At 40.9% G+C, this 15,782-nt stretch overlaps 1 long non-coding RNA gene across 1 annotated transcript in view; it reads right to left on the bottom strand.

The window, feature by feature from the left end:
* The window catches only part of LOC116835717 (uncharacterized), a 32,533-nt gene extending 26,911 nt beyond the window's left edge, over positions 1-5,622 (bottom strand). Inside the window, exon 1 of the long non-coding RNA XR_004376279.2 lies at positions 5,521-5,622. This is a non-coding gene — a long non-coding RNA (uncharacterized LOC116835717). The remainder of the gene's footprint in view (positions 1-5,520) is intronic.
* Positions 5,623-15,782: the final 10,160 nt, after the last annotated feature.

A 15,782-nucleotide genomic window follows, 5' to 3' on the forward strand; every position in this document is an offset into this window, starting at 1 on the left:
CCGGCCCACAAACTGCATGTGGCCCATCAGGGTAATCTGATTGTGGGCTGCAAGATATTTTGCTAATGTTGACTCTCTGCAGGCTCTCGAGACATTTTGTTGGCGTTGACCATCCACAGGCACAGCTACCCGCAGCTCCCACTGGCTGTGGTTCGCTATGCCTAACCAATGAGAGCTGCAAGAAGCAACAGCTAGCATGTCCCTGAGGCCCGCCGCTTCCCGCATCTCCCATCGGCTAAGATCAGCGAACCCCAGCCACTGGGATCTGCGGGTAGCTGTGCCTGTGGATGGTCAACGCCAACAAAATGTCTCGTGGCCCACCAGCGGATTACCAGCAGGTTGCCCACCACTGGGTTAGAGGGTTTTTTATGATATTGGTGCAGTCCCATGTGAAATGGCTTTGGGCAGTAATGTCATTTATATTAAGGATAGTTATCCTTAGGTGCTACCTTAGTGCTTGCATTAGGACTCTAAATAAGTCTAAATAAAATAAAATCCATAAATATGCCACTGCTATAAAGATTCTGATCTTAACTTCATTTCTGCCTGTCTCAATAGGATCAGAGCCAGGGTTCAGATAGGCTTTAGCAGCAAAAGGAAAAGAATCCTCCTCCTCCCCCTCCCCCGCCACACCCCTCCAACTCATGTTTTGCAATCTGTTATAACTAATATAGCACTAGGAGTGATATCCCTTTCGTGGAATTTGTACAAGGGGTCCGAGAGAGAGAGCTGCCCTGAAACATCGATTGATGGGGGTGGGGCTGGGGATGTTGTAAAGAAATGATAAAGCAATCAGTCTCCATTTTTAATTGTGGAAGGAGGAATAGTGGCAATTTAAGAACAGGAAAAATTACTGATTGATTTAGAGGCATGTCTATCACTGTGGCATCTCACAAGCATTAATGAATTTACCTTCACAAAACCTTGATATCATTAACTCCATTTTACAAGTAGTGACACTGAGGCAGCGTGAGGTTAAGTGAGTTGTGCACCATCACATATGGTTACGCTGTAAATCAAACTATGCAGGCATGAAGGATCATAAAGGGTGTGTGTGTTTTATTCTCCTTTATGTTCCTTCACTGCTCCCACCACTGTCCTCTCCTCACTGTAAGAAGATAGGCAAGGAGAGAGGCAGGAGTAGCAGAGCTTTGGTAATACTCCACCCCAAACACACCAGCCAGCAGAGTTAAACCAGCACAGTGGTGGAGGTGGGGGGTAGAGGGTAAAGAATGGCAATTGATTAGTGAAAGGAACCAGGAACGGATCTAAATGAAAGGAATTCAATGCAAGCACAGTTCTTAAAAGCAATGGGCAGGAAGGGGCTGGAGGGAAGATGGAGCAAATATGTTCTTGGAGTTTGACGCTACAAAGCGTACTCAGACCTATTAGCAACAGTTAATGTCCCATTTCAAGGCCCTGGCTTTAAAAGCAGAAGGGGAATCATTGACTCAAAGACCAAATAACTTTCAAAAGTCAGTTTTACTGCATGCTCCAGTCAAATATACCAGAGGTGTGTGTTAGTATAGTGTATGCTCAGCATCCGGACAACACCGCTTTCTTTTATCCAAATGGTCAGGGGGAAGTCCAAAATTTTGGATAACCAAACATTTTGGTAAAAAGGATGTGATTAACTAACACAGCCATAAACTGGGGGACACTGTGGATTCAGATAACAAGGATTTTTGGGATAAAAGGAATTTGGATAGCTGGAATTATAGTGTATACAAATTAATGAAGAGTACAGTGAAGTTAAATCAGGAGCTACTAGTTAACCTCTCAGTACAAGAATAGGGAACTTTCTAGGAAACCAAAAAGTAAAAAAATCTTTAAAAAAAAGATAGAAGGAAAGACTATTTTAAAAAACCAAAATATGTAATTAACTGATAGAACTCATTGCCGCAAGAAATTTCTCATGCTAGGAGTTTAGAAAAATTCATAAAAGCCTTGAACATTGATTTGGATAATGAGACAATAGATAAAATATTAATAAAGGGTATAGACTCTCATGCTTCAGGCCACAAACCAACCATTACCTGACCCATTTTGTCATGTGGGCAAGTTATTTCAAAATTGTCTGTTATGGTCTTTCTGGCCACATTCTCTGAAGCATTTGGTATAGGCCACCATGGAAGCCAGCATGCCAAACTAGATGGGCCCTGGCATGATCCACCAGGATGGACATTGCTACAGTATGTTCCTGCTTTTACAGTGTGTTAATCCAAAGGGAGCAGCTGAGAGGAAATTAAAAAAGGTAATTAATCAAGCCTAATATTTCGTTGGTCCTGCTTTGAGCAGGGGGTTGGACTAGCTGACCTACTGAGGTCCCTTCCAACCCTGATATTCTATGATTCTATGAATAATATAAATGAAGTGTGCTTATAAACCTAGATATGTGGTGACCTTCTGTAGACTTCATTGAGACAGATCTGAAACATGTTGCAACAATAAGAAAACTATGGCCTGAAGGTAGAAGTCACTCTTCTTAGCAACTGGAGGAGGATACATGTATTGGGTTAGCAAGCAAAGCGTAGCAGTAATAAAGGACTAGATCCTCAGATGGTGTAAACTGGAGAATGGCGCTAAGCTGATTTACATCAATTGGGGGTCTGGGCCAATATATGCTACGATAAAAAAAATGAAACATTGCAAAGATGGTTGTAGGGCAAGAACATAACTGGGAATGGTGCATCCTTCTCCCCTGCTCCTTTTTGTCCATATGCTGTCTAATTAGGTTGTGAGCTCTTTGGGGCCAGGACCCATCTTACTAAATACCCTACAGTTCCACTTTGGGGCACTGTATAACCAATAAATAACACTAAGTTAACACCGGGTGGCTTAAAAAGGACCTGCTCCTGAAGTGAAAAGTATTGTTGAAGGTTGGTGTTCTCAATGATGATGCAGCTCTTTCTCATGAACATTCAATGGCAAGGTTCAAATTCAGTTGCCCGAACTGGTGGCCAAGGAAAAAAGCACTTTCATTAAGTCTGAGATCCCATCATGACAGGACTCAACACTGATCTGATTTGAGTAAATGTGACTCACTAATATTCTACAAAATACAGTGTCTCACTTGTTGGGTGAGTACCCTTAACTCTGCTGTTACTCAGTCTCTCCACTCACCCCTTCTTATGGCACTTTAGCAGGTGAAAGCTGAATAAACTGGCTGGAAAAAAAAGATTCTTCAACCTCCCCCACATTCTAGAACTACCTAATTTAACATTTTAAACTAAAAACCACTATTTCCCCTCTTCTCCTTCTCTCCCTCCCCGCCACCCATAAAAATGACTATGGTAATAGCAGGCACCACTGAGTTAATGCATAACATGTTTTAGGAAATACTATTTTGAGCCTTTGATGTGTCATGTCATGCTAGTCAGCAGTCGTTGTTACAGTACTTTTCCCTCTGCTCATTGCTTTGTATGAAAATCATGTATGTAGTTTACTGAAAAAAATGCTGCACTGTCACTGTTTGTAGCACAGTGTGTCAAAAATGCATTAGAATAACTTGCTTTGCCTTTCCTTCTTTGAAACCAAAGACAATTGAGCCCAGATTCTCAAAGGATTTAGATGTCTCACTTCCACTGATTTTAATTGGAGTTAGGCACTTAAGTATCTTTGAGGACCTAAGCCTAAGTACCAATTTTTTGATGACCAGCTAAGAAGTGAACTTCTTGGATGCACCAACTCAGTGGGAAAGGTTTTAAAAAATGACTAGCAATTTGGGGTGCCTCCATTTTGGGGGGGATCTGAAACTTGAGACACCTGATTTTTCAAAAGGTACTGAGTACTTGCCTTCTGAATAGCTGGATCCCTTAAAGTGTAACATGTTGGTCATCCCGAATCACAAGTCACTTTTCCAAATCTGAGCCTCGGGGTCTACCAAACTGCATGCATCACTCAAGACACACAATTACAAACACACATTTGAACAGAGACCTAAATTAAGGTATCTTGAGATAAGTACCCAAAATCACTAGTTACCTTTGAAAAGCATGACCTTTATTCGGGAGCTCAAAACTGGCACTGATAGATGCAGTTACCAGTTTTATAAAAGAAAACATAGATGAGAATGGCAACAATACCGTCATCATCGTCAGTGATGGACTAACAACAAAAGAAAATGTCTGTTTCTGTGCTTTGTAGTTTCTACAGCTACATGGAGTTTTTGGTGAATCTCCCTTATGCCCTTCTTTCACCTCTGATCACATTTTCATTTTTTAATATTTTTATGCCCAAGTTTCATGTACAGAGACCATGCAGTCATTTAACTACTTGATCTCTTTGTGAAAATGCTTAGTTGTGACAGCTGTGTGCACAAGAACTGGGCTTGCGAAGATCCTCCCACACGTTTAGAAGCAGGTTGAGACGCTTTTGGAAGTGTACTTCAAGGTGCTCAGTTCTTTATAACAACCGTAGCTGGAGGATGGTCTTATGATAATGTAAAACTAGAAATATTTGCCCGCCTGACACTGAGATCATGATGCTAAATTCATGTGCTGACGAGCAGGACTACAGAAACAAATGATCATTCACTGAGTCTGATAATCAAAGATATACAATGAATATAATATTGCTTCCAAAGTAATGGGAAAAATGGACACCAAGGAAAATTACTAAAACAGAGTCATATCAAGCTTTCTTTAAGCAAGTCATTGTAAGAAGTATATTACATGTTAATAACAATCATTCAATTGCAAAGAGGCTCTTATGTTTATGAAAGCACATTCCTTTATATCACTGCATCTCAGAAATGTCATTATGCTAATGTTAAGATTTGTGTACAATTCATTTCACATTTAATTAAATGTATGTTCATTTCATCTTGGAGGTTATTATTTTAAACTATAATATTGGCATTCTTCATAAACCTGTCACTAAACAATGTGAGCACTGACTATTTTTATTTGCAGATACATACAATTACTCTCTAATATGTTTTAAATAAACTGTTTTCTTCCTAGTACCAAAAAAAATTTATTTATTCTGACACAATAAGCAGAGGATAGTGGGTCAGAAAGACTAAAGTTAACTGCCTGAAGTCAAACATCTGCTGTCTATTTCAATTGTGCTGTGGACTAACCACAAAATCCTCTCCTGTAAAGAATAGAAATATTTCCCCTGTGCAATATCATATTTTAGAATTCTTCTCTTCTGAATCAGTGTCAGACCTGATTAAAGTACTATGGAGTCTGTGTTTTCATGTCTGCATCTCCTTAAAAATATTGAATACCTAATGTTACAATCAGCGTGTTACCTAAGGATTTGTATATGGTGAGAGGAGATGACTTCAGAGTATTGGTATTAACACTAAATTCAAAATAATCTTAAAGCTTTAATACCCTGTTATGTTTCTGGCAAATAAACATAACAGATTAGCGTGTCTCTATATATACAGGCAAATATGTATATTAGCATGCATACATATAACCACACACATACAGATATAGATAGATGTATTTAGTAAGCATTATATACAAACTATCTAAATGTGAATAGAAAATGTTGCTAATCAAATACTTGCATGAGTTGTATATGGATCTTCTAAATGTCTGTGCTTCTTGGGGAAACCAAATGATCTCTTTTTTACAGATAGTAAGATCAAAGCACTCCATTTAGATACTCCAGCTGTCTCTCTCACTGGCATTTGACATGCAACCAATCCATTTGAATTCTGGGGGCATGTAAACATTTTAACCCTTGGCAGTGGTATCTGAAAAACGTGCTAGCCATAAATGGGCACTGACTGAGTGGGCCAAATTCACAACTGGGGGTCTCTCTTCTGAAGGTTGTGGAGTCACACCACCCAGTGAGTTTGGCTAAATGATTCCATTTGAAGCGATTTGCTAAAATGCCGCTAGCAGAGAGTTTTCAGATTTGATTCCAGAGGGCTCAACTGATTGGCAATGGAACAGAGAGCCACTAACCTCTAGGCTGCAGCTGCAGCTCAAGCTAGTAGTGACCAAAAATGGTGATTGCCCAATTGCTGTGTGATGAGCAAAGTACAAGGAGGGGAGTGCTGTAAGTTCAGCTCCCAGTGGACAGAAAAGCCAGCATTGCAACTGGCACCTGTTTTGGCAATTTCTTCAAAGTGGTCAGAGACCTGGTTACAGAGATGAGACAACCTTCTCACCTCGACACTAGATCAGGGTTGAGGCACCTTGGCAGGGAAGCTTGCACTGTTGCTGCTTTTGATGGGCCTAGTCTGTGGATGACTGATACAGCCTCCACAGCTGGAGCTCTGGTGCTGTTCATGAGCACTCAGTTCTCACAAACGTGAGACATTGCCATTGGGCTAGATTCACAATGGTTCTAATGTGCCTAACTGCCTCTTAAGTCTAATATCTGGTGCCACTCATATTCTCAAAATCACATCTCAGCTGCCACCTACTCCTGGAAGCACCTAAATCACCATGAGTGCCTAAGTCCTGATACCGCTCTTCCACAGTTGCTGTGAGCCCTCACTCATGCCTGAACCCAGGCAGGATTCTCAGACTCGGCATTCCCCAGTCTATTTCACCTCCAGCCCTGGAGCACCCATGAAGTTGGTGCTTATGTCTGCAGAGGCCTATCCAGTAACTACGCTCAAAGCACAACTGACCCAAATGAAAACCAGCCAGGGGTGAGCAGTTTGGGAATTCTTGGGGCTGTCCTGCGTACCCCAGAATGCCCAGTGATTAGGGCACTTGGATGGGATGTGGGCGGCCCATGTTTCAATCCCTACTCTGCCTGATTTGGAGAAGGGACGTGAACCAAGGCCTCCCACATTAGTGTGCTAACCACCAGGCTACTGGGTATTCTGGGGTAGATCTTTCTCAACCTCTGCTATAGAAGCTGTTCCTCTTTGTATAAATAATTAGTTACTGGAGCAGTGACTTGAACCTGACTTTCCTACATGCCAGGGGAGTGCCCCTAATCACCAGGCTATAGCATCTAACTCTTGCTTTTTTTTTTTTTTTCTTTTCTTTGGCCTAATTAATATTTAGTTATTTATACAAAGTGGAACAACGCCAACAGGAGAGATTGAGAGAGACTCACTCACTGTCGTGGGACTACATACTCCCTGGTTGCCGAAAGGCACCAGAAGCTGAAGTGCCCAAATACTGCAGAGAATGCGATTCTTGCAGTATTCCCAGGCCAGTGGATGCTTGTGAGAGAAGTCAGACTTGTAAGATTTCCAGCCTAATTTCCTGTGACACTGGGCCAGATTCATATCTGCATTATTCTAGCTTTACTCTAGCATAACACAGCAGAATGTGGCTATGGGATTTGGCTGAATGGCCATATATGTAAATATCTGAAATGAACCTGAAGTATTTGGCTATTTCTGGCATGCAAATTAATCATGCGACAGTTTTATGCTCATGCAAGAGATGTGAAAATTGCAATTAATAATGATACCTTGTAGGGAAATCTTTGTAGTCATAGATGTTCAGCACTTGCGGTATTGCCTCCCATAGGAAGACATAAAAGTGTATCACAAACTTTAATTGTCACAAACACTCCTGGGAGGTAGTTAAGTATTATCCCTACTTTATGGATGGGGAAACTGAGACACAGAGAGAGATAGAGAGCGGTTAAGAGATTTATCTAAAGTCAAAATCAGAACTAGCTTTTCGGACTTCCAGAACCATGTTCAACCTGTTTAGATCATGCCACTTCCTCAACTATTAAACTCGTGTGTATTCAAAAACTACACTCAATGCTGAATCATTAAATATATCCCAAATAGAATCAACTTCAATCAGCTTTTGGTATATCTGAATATTTTAAAGGCAACAACAGCTTCTGATAACTATAAATAAAGCTCTTACTGCTATTGTAAGCAGCAGTGAATGTATTTGCATTCAAAATCTATCATCAGTAATAGCAAAAGTATTTTATACTGACAAATGGTCTTGGTGAAATGTGACCTAAGGAACATAGTGAATGGGTATAAGTGTAAAATAATGCTAACATCTGAAGTTGTTCTAGGTACTATGTTTTAAAAATTACAGCTATAAATGTGACTTGCTAGATGTATGGATTTAAAACAAACTTACTATTCTTTTAAAAATTACATTTATATATAACTATCTGATTACAGCATTTGAGAGTCTGAAGAATTTTTTTTTCCAGCAACAGTGACATAAGTTGGGTGTCATTTATTGACTATTTATTTCAACAATTATTTCTGCTACCTACGATGTTGTTGAAAATCATATTGAACTCAGCAAAGAAGAATCTCCTATTACTCTAGTAGATGAATGTATTAAAAAACACCAAAAAAAAAACCCACCTTTGTTGAAATTCTCTGGTTACTATTTGGTTGACTAAAGTGTTTGTAGTCAAGAAATCAGTGCGTCTTCTCTGAAAATAGTACTATAACATAATTGCTCGCTAGCCAGAAAAAATGAAATGTAAATCTCAAGTGTACCAGTCACGTAGTTCAAAATCAATTGCTGATATGGATCTCTGGTCACAATTCTAATTGACTGTACAAAAGTACTCTGCAAAATAACATAAAAAGCTTCTGAAATGTATGAATTGTAATTAGTAGATACTGGCTGTGATATGGACTTATACGTTTGTATGAACCATGCTATCTGAAACTGTGGAAATAATTGAATTTGCTGACTTAAAGGCAAAACTCTTACATTTGCCCTCTACATTTACTGAGTCTCAAAGAATAATGACTATTCAAATGAAGCCATTAACAATCAGTATAGAAATTGGGCTGCAGTATTATTATTTTTTAAGTATTTATGGCTTAAAGTAAAAAGGGAATTTAGATCTGAATTGGTGTTAAGGTTGGCTTTTGATTTGCTGGCAGCAAAAGCGAGATGAATTCTGGAGAGATGATTCCACAAATTAACATGCCTCTGAAATACAGTTCCTTTGATGGGGCTGTGAGCTTGTTTTCCCTTTACCTATTTCAAAGCTAATTAAATTAAATGTTACTCTGCTTACCTACTTAGCCTGTAAGCGCAAATCTAATTCCCCAGATGGCCTTGAGACATTTTTTCATCTGCTGCCTTGAAAATAAGAATAACAGCAAAGAGGGAGCAAGGAAAGCATATTAAAAATGCCTTGTAGTAACTAAGAATACAATCATCTCACCAATTTGTTGTCACAATTACTTAGAAATGAGTCATTTCACCTTAAATGTATGCTATTATTGCATATGGCAGAGGGTAGATTATCATCTTATGAGAGGAAAAATTCATACCATAAATTAGTCACATTAAGCCTAATAAGATTCTGTGTTCTATTTATGCAGTCCCATGTTATCCACTTCCGGAGAATGAGGTGCTTTAAAAAAAATTCCACGTTTCATCAACCCAAGAAAACAAGCCCCATCACTGATACAGCATTAAGAGCTCATAAATTCTCCGCAGTCATTGTTTTGTTCCTGTTTTTCTCTATTGTTTTGTTTTTTGTTTTGAATACAGAAAGGAGATAAGTGAGTTAAGGCAAGGAGAAGCAATACCTTCTTATAAAACTTTGGCAACATCTAGTTTATGGGAAAAGACAAATGTAATTTGGAACAGCAGATTTGTATTAAAATGTGACCCTCTACAATTGGAATGCTCATAATGGGTGGCAGTTGAAAGATCTGTTTTATAACCCTGTCACTTCTTTAACAGCCTTGCATGCAATAATTTCTGCATTCAATTTCCTGTACATGTGTACGACAGCTTGCCCAGGGGAACTGGGTTCCCCTACAACCTTGCTTCTATTCCTGAGCACCTGCAATTTCTAGCTATTGGACAAAAAAGAAAAAGGCCCATAAAAAATAACACTTACTGTATTTATTAAACAGTGAACAAGTTTGCATTCTTTGCTCCCACCTGAACAGAAAAGGTCAGAGCCTACTCACTACAATGTTCAATGCTGTAGTTCCAAGGGCAAAAGAACAAGCCGTTGCTACCAGTGAAAGCTGCCCCCAGTGTTAGCCCTCTGATCTGAAAGAAGCAAAATAATTTATTCCTGTTTTCCACCTTGGAATGTATCCCCCTAAGTTGGAAAGAGGCACTCGGAAATGGAAGGGTTAACATTGCTTGTTGTCATGGCAGAAAATGAGGAAAAGTCACAGCTTTGTCCAGTCATTGTTTTAGTTTTTTTAAAAGTGCCATGGAATTTAATTCATATTCTGTTGTCTGTCATTGGAAATAATGACAAAATCCTTTACTTCATAATGAAAAGTGTTTTAAATGCTTTTGATAATTGACACTCCCTGGTCTATTGTTATGGGGCTTGATGTAGGAGTCACTGGGTGAAAGTCTATGGTCTGTGGTATGTAGGAGGTCAGAGTAGATGGTCATAATGGTCTGTAACCGGGTGACCTCACCCCCGCGGCGCCTCCTTCTGGTTGCTTCAGGGAATTAGCTCAACTTCGCAGCTCGGAGCGCCCTCTGCAGGCCGGTGATCCGCCTTCTGGCCCCCGGCCCCGTGTCCCTCCCTGGACCCCGGTGCCCCTTTTACATGGGGTGCTGCCCCCCTGGCAGTAACCCCTTATCTCTTAAGGGTTTCCCCTCCCCAGGGAACACCCCCCCCTCTATCCCCACTTTGCCTCAGGATCTTGGCAACTGCCCAGTCATTAGCTAGCCCCATGCCCTGGGGCAGACTGCAGTGTTAGCCTCTCATCATCGGCAAAGGGGTTTAGGCCTGCTGCCTTGGCCTACCCCTGGGTTGCACCCTGCGACCCCAGTACCCCCTAGCCTACTGCTAGGCCACAGCCTGGGGCTCTCCAGGTGGGAGCTCCCTAGCTCTGCTGCCTTCCCCAGCCCTGCTTCAAGCTAGGTGCCTTATCTCAGCAGCCAGGCCCTTCTCCCTCTGAACGCAGAGAGAGACTCCTGCCCTTGGCTTTCCTGCCCTTTTATAAGGGCCTGTGGCTCAGTTTGGGGCGTGGCCCCAGTTGCAGCCACTTCCCCAATCAGCCCAGCTCAAAAGGCTGCTTGCTCCAGCCCCAGCCCCTTCCCTGGGCTGTTTTTAACCCCTTCAGGGCCGGAGCAGAGATCCACTCTGCTACATGGTTCTTTCTGGGCTTAAAATCCAATTAGAGGTGAGGGGGGGTTAAATGCAAATGTATATCTGTATATAAAAGTTGCACATATTTAAGGATATCCCTTGGTCTCCTAGGGCCCCAATCCTGTCAAGACTTACACTCATGCTTTGGCAGACACGTATTCCCATTGACTTCAGTAGAACTATTCACATGCATAAAGTTAAGCACGTGAGTAAGTCTTTGCAGAATCAGGGCTTTAGAAGATAAATGACATACAGAGACCATAGACTTGTGTAAGCCGCCTTTTAGTCAGTGATCAGACTTCTGCCCAGGTTTAAGGTGAGGGTCTTTCTTGTTTTGTTCTTCTACTACTCTAACCTGTCACGTAGACTTAAAGTATCTTTTCCTTCTCTGCTCTCTTTGTGCGTAGAGACCATAACAGCAACTGCATTAAACATGTTGTCAGGGAGGCAGGGTGGTCTTGTGGTTGCGGTATGGACCTGGGACTCAGCTCTGGGTTCAGTGGCAGATATCTGCTGTGACGTAGGCCAAGACACAATCTCTCTGTGCTATAGTTCCCCATCTGTACAATGTACGTAATAGTAATGATAATGCCTTTCACCTGCCCTTTGTTTGGCTTCTCCACTTAGACTGTAAGTTGTTTGGGGGTCAGGATTGTCCCTTACTTGTCTATGTAGTACAGTGCCTTGAAGAATGGGGCCTCTAGGTGCACTTGTAATACAAATGATAGTAATAGCTGAAAGAAATCTTTCATACCATGAAAATATTAGCACAATCCTTTTCTCCTGTCTATCTAGCATAGGCATCAACTTTTTTATAAATCATTTGTCCAACCACCTCTGCTTTCTATTTTGAAGAAGCAATAAGAAATCCACCAAGCTCATAAAGATTATATCATATTGCCATCAAGCATTCCAGCTCAATGGTTTGAGCATTGGCTTGCTAAACCCAGGGTTATGAGTTCAATCTTGAGGGGACCATTTAGGGATCTGGGGCAAAAATCTATCTGGGGACTGGTCCTGCTTCGAGCAGGGGGTTGGACTAGATGACCTGCTGACCCTGTGTTCTATGACTTTAAGAAAGTTACAAGAGATGCACCCATCTGGATAATTTTCACTGAAGCAATGCAGTATACATTGCCTAGAGAACCTGCCTTCTTTGATTTCTTTCATCCAACAATGAGCTCAGCAGGCCCCACCTTTCCAGAAAGATTGATAGATGGTTTCAATATGGCTGTGATTAAGTCTATCTCCTGAGTTCCTTGATGTTTTCTTGGTCACATTGTCACAGTAGATATTTCTCTATGTAAACCACAATACAGGCTAAATACTTCAGCCCGGTATTGGTGTACTAGACAGGGAGAGGCTGTTGGGAGACAGCCATAGTTTCACATTCATCCCCTGGGAGTTCAAGGGGGTGTTGACAGCACACACTGCTTCATAGGGATGATGATCCCAACAGCCTCTCCCTGTCATGCTCCCCATCCTCCAACGCCCTCTGACCCCAGCACTAGGTTATAGATGGAGAGCTGCACTATTAGGAGTTGCTTCTTACCCCTTTTAAAGGTGAAGTAAGTCCTCACTGCGAAGAGTTACAAAGGGATCTCACAAAACTGGGTGACAAGGCAACAAAATGGCAGATAAGATTCAATATTGCTAAATGCAGAGTAATGCACACTGGAAAACATAATCCCAACTAAACACACAAAATGACGGGTGTCTAAGATTAGCTGTTTCCACTCAAGATAGAGAGCTTGAAGTCATCATGGATAGTTCTCTGAAAACATTGCTCAATGTGCAGCAGCAGTCAAAAAAGGGAACAATGTTAAGAACCATTAGAAGAGGGATAGATAATAAAACTGAAAATATCGCAATGCCACTATCTAAATCCATGATACACCCACATCTTGACTACTGCATGCAGTTCTGGTCACCCCATCACAGAAAAGATATTTTATAACTGGAAAAAGTACAAAGGAGAACAAAAATGATTACAGGCAGGAAAGAGCTTCCATATGAGGGAAGATTTAAAAAACTGGGAGCATTCGGCTTGATAAAGAGACGACTAAGGAGGGATACGATAGAGGTCTATCAAATCATGACTGGTGTGGATAAAGTGAATAAGGAAATGATATTTACCCCTTCACATAACACAAGAAGTGGGTGGGGATCACCCAATGAAATCAAGAAGCAGCAGGTTTAAAACAAACACAAGGAAGTACTTCTTCACACGATGCACAGCCAACCTGTGGAACTCATTGCCAGGGGGTACAGTGAAGGCCAAAATTACAACTGGGTTCACAACCGAGTTAGATAAGTTAATGGAGGATAGGTCCATAAATGGCTATTAGCCTAGATGATCAGGGACACAACCCCTTGCTCCAGATGTCCTTAAATTTCTGACTGCCAAAAACTGGAACAGGATGAGAGAGGATGGATCACTTGCTAAAGTGCCCTATTCTGTTCCCTTCCTCTGAAGCATCTGGCACTGGCCAATGTCAGAAGATAGAATACTGGGCTAGATGGACCACTGGCCAAACTGGGTCTGACCATTCTTATTGGTCTTATGTTCTTATCCGTAGCATAGCGTGAAGTGGTTTCCATTACATACAGAGTTTACAGTTTGGTTCAATGGCTGTCAGCACCCCCACTATAAAGATTGTTCCAGCACCTGATCCATAGAGAGTCTATGGTACTGGTGGCATATAACTGTAAGAAGTTCATTATTGCTCACTGTACTTCGTCTACTACAGTGGTTTTCAACCTTTTTTTGTTTGCAGACCCCAAGGTGCAGACCCCTTTGGAAATCTTAGCCAATCTGCTGACTCCCCAGAGGTTCACAGACCATAGGTTAAAAACCATTTTTTTTATGGTAATGACAACCTTTTGCGGGCCCTTTAGACATAATTTGTGGACCCCTAAGTGTCTGCAAACCACAGATTGAAAACCACTGGTCTACTACAATCATTTAGTATTAATTTATTGTCCTTTTATTGTGGAGTTATAGTGTAAACACAACGGAGCCAAGTTTTGAACCTAGAAAATAATCTTGTGTGACTTGAAAGAACTAGGATGCTGTTGATACTGCATTACATACAAGGTCATTCTGAGAAGTGTGCCATTTTCAATAACTGAATAGGGTATGTATTTAGGGCCAAATTCTGCTCTTGGATAGACTTGTAAAAATCTGAAGTAACTGAGAGCGAGATCTGACTCTTAAAGCAATAACATAATGGAAATGAAGCAGTGATGGAAATGTAAAAAGGGAGATGAAGGATGGATATGTAAGTGAGGCTCTGGCATGGAAGTTAGCAGATGGAGATTCAGTTCCAAGCTCTACTGCAGACTCCCCTCTGTGACTGTGGGCAAATCCTATTGGGACAGATCCTCAAAAATATTTAGATGCCTAGCTCCCATGGAAATCAATATAGGAGTTAGGCGACTAAAAATCTTTGAGGTTCTGGACTCTAATCTCTCTGAGCCTTGGTTTCCCACATTTTAAATGGAGATAGTTCCTTTCTCTGCTCCTTTGTCTAGTTAGATTTTTGTGTATGTACAGCATCTACATCATGGGGCCTCAAACTCTGTTAGGGTCTCTAGGCACTACTGTAATACAAATAACAGCTACTAAAATTAGTACATATTAACTGGTACTGCACTTAAAGAAAAACACCCAGCTCACTTTATCCCTGATGTAACACTGGCGGCTTCAGTGAACTTCGACTAGGGATGAGTTTAGCCTAGAGATTCTTGAAAATGGATTTATAAATGAATATGTTTGTCATGCAAAAGACGAGATCAAAGAATTGATATTGCAAAGTTAATCTTTACGGAGGAATAACTCATTGTTTTCTCCCAGTGCCAAAATTCTTTGGTAAGTGACATGTTTTAGACAGTTCACCATTAGCAATTTTGGAAAGGAAGCACAGACACAAAATAGAGTTGGCTTCCTTGCAAAACTCACTCAAATTCTGATTTCCTTCTGCGTTTCTCTTCTCCGGAGGCCAGATGCATTCCTTTCCACGTCCAACAGCTCTGCTTCTTGAAAAAGAAGAGAGGGGGAAAAAGAGAGTGAGAGAGACAAACTAACATTCCTGCCAAAAAATATACACTGGAAAATATATTGGTGAAACAACATTTTGTTCTTACCACAAGGCAAAAAAGGCTGACAATAGTGTGGCTAACAATCAAAGTTAATGTTAGTTAGCCTGAACATTATAAAAAGCTCTTTCACATTTTTCTTCATCTGCTGAATAGTCCACAGAACAGAAGATTTTCAAAATTAATCATTAGGATCTAAAAGAGTTATGTTGACATTAAAAGAAAAATGTAAAGGTTTGTGCCAGCAAAAGCTATGCATTAGTATCAATCTTTGGCTGAGGCAGAAAGCAAGTATGAGGAGTGCCATTACTCTGTTTTCACTGCAAATCAAAGTTCTTGGATTTAAAAGGCCCTTGGAATTCGTAATGAAATCCACTGGACCTGGACCAATTTACAGTAGCCGGCCCCACAATGGAGTCTCCCACCTTGAAGTCATTGGGTCAAATTCAGTTAGGTAACTGGTCAATAAAAACTTTACTCCCACGAGATTGCTGTTTGGAGGCATGCATGACATGATGGAAGCTTTGGTTCAATTTCTCCTGGCACACACACAAATAATGTGAAAGCTTCACCAGAACATTCAAAGTATGAATGGACAACATGGAATTGGACATACCCTCATTGCTATAGTACTATCTTCAAGTCAGAGTTCAAGCACAATTCGTACGCCTATG

This window comes from Chelonoidis abingdonii, chromosome 5 (assembly GCF_003597395.2).
Source record: "Chelonoidis abingdonii isolate Lonesome George chromosome 5, CheloAbing_2.0, whole genome shotgun sequence".
Classification (NCBI taxonomy): Eukaryota; Metazoa; Chordata; order Testudines; family Testudinidae; genus Chelonoidis; species Chelonoidis abingdonii.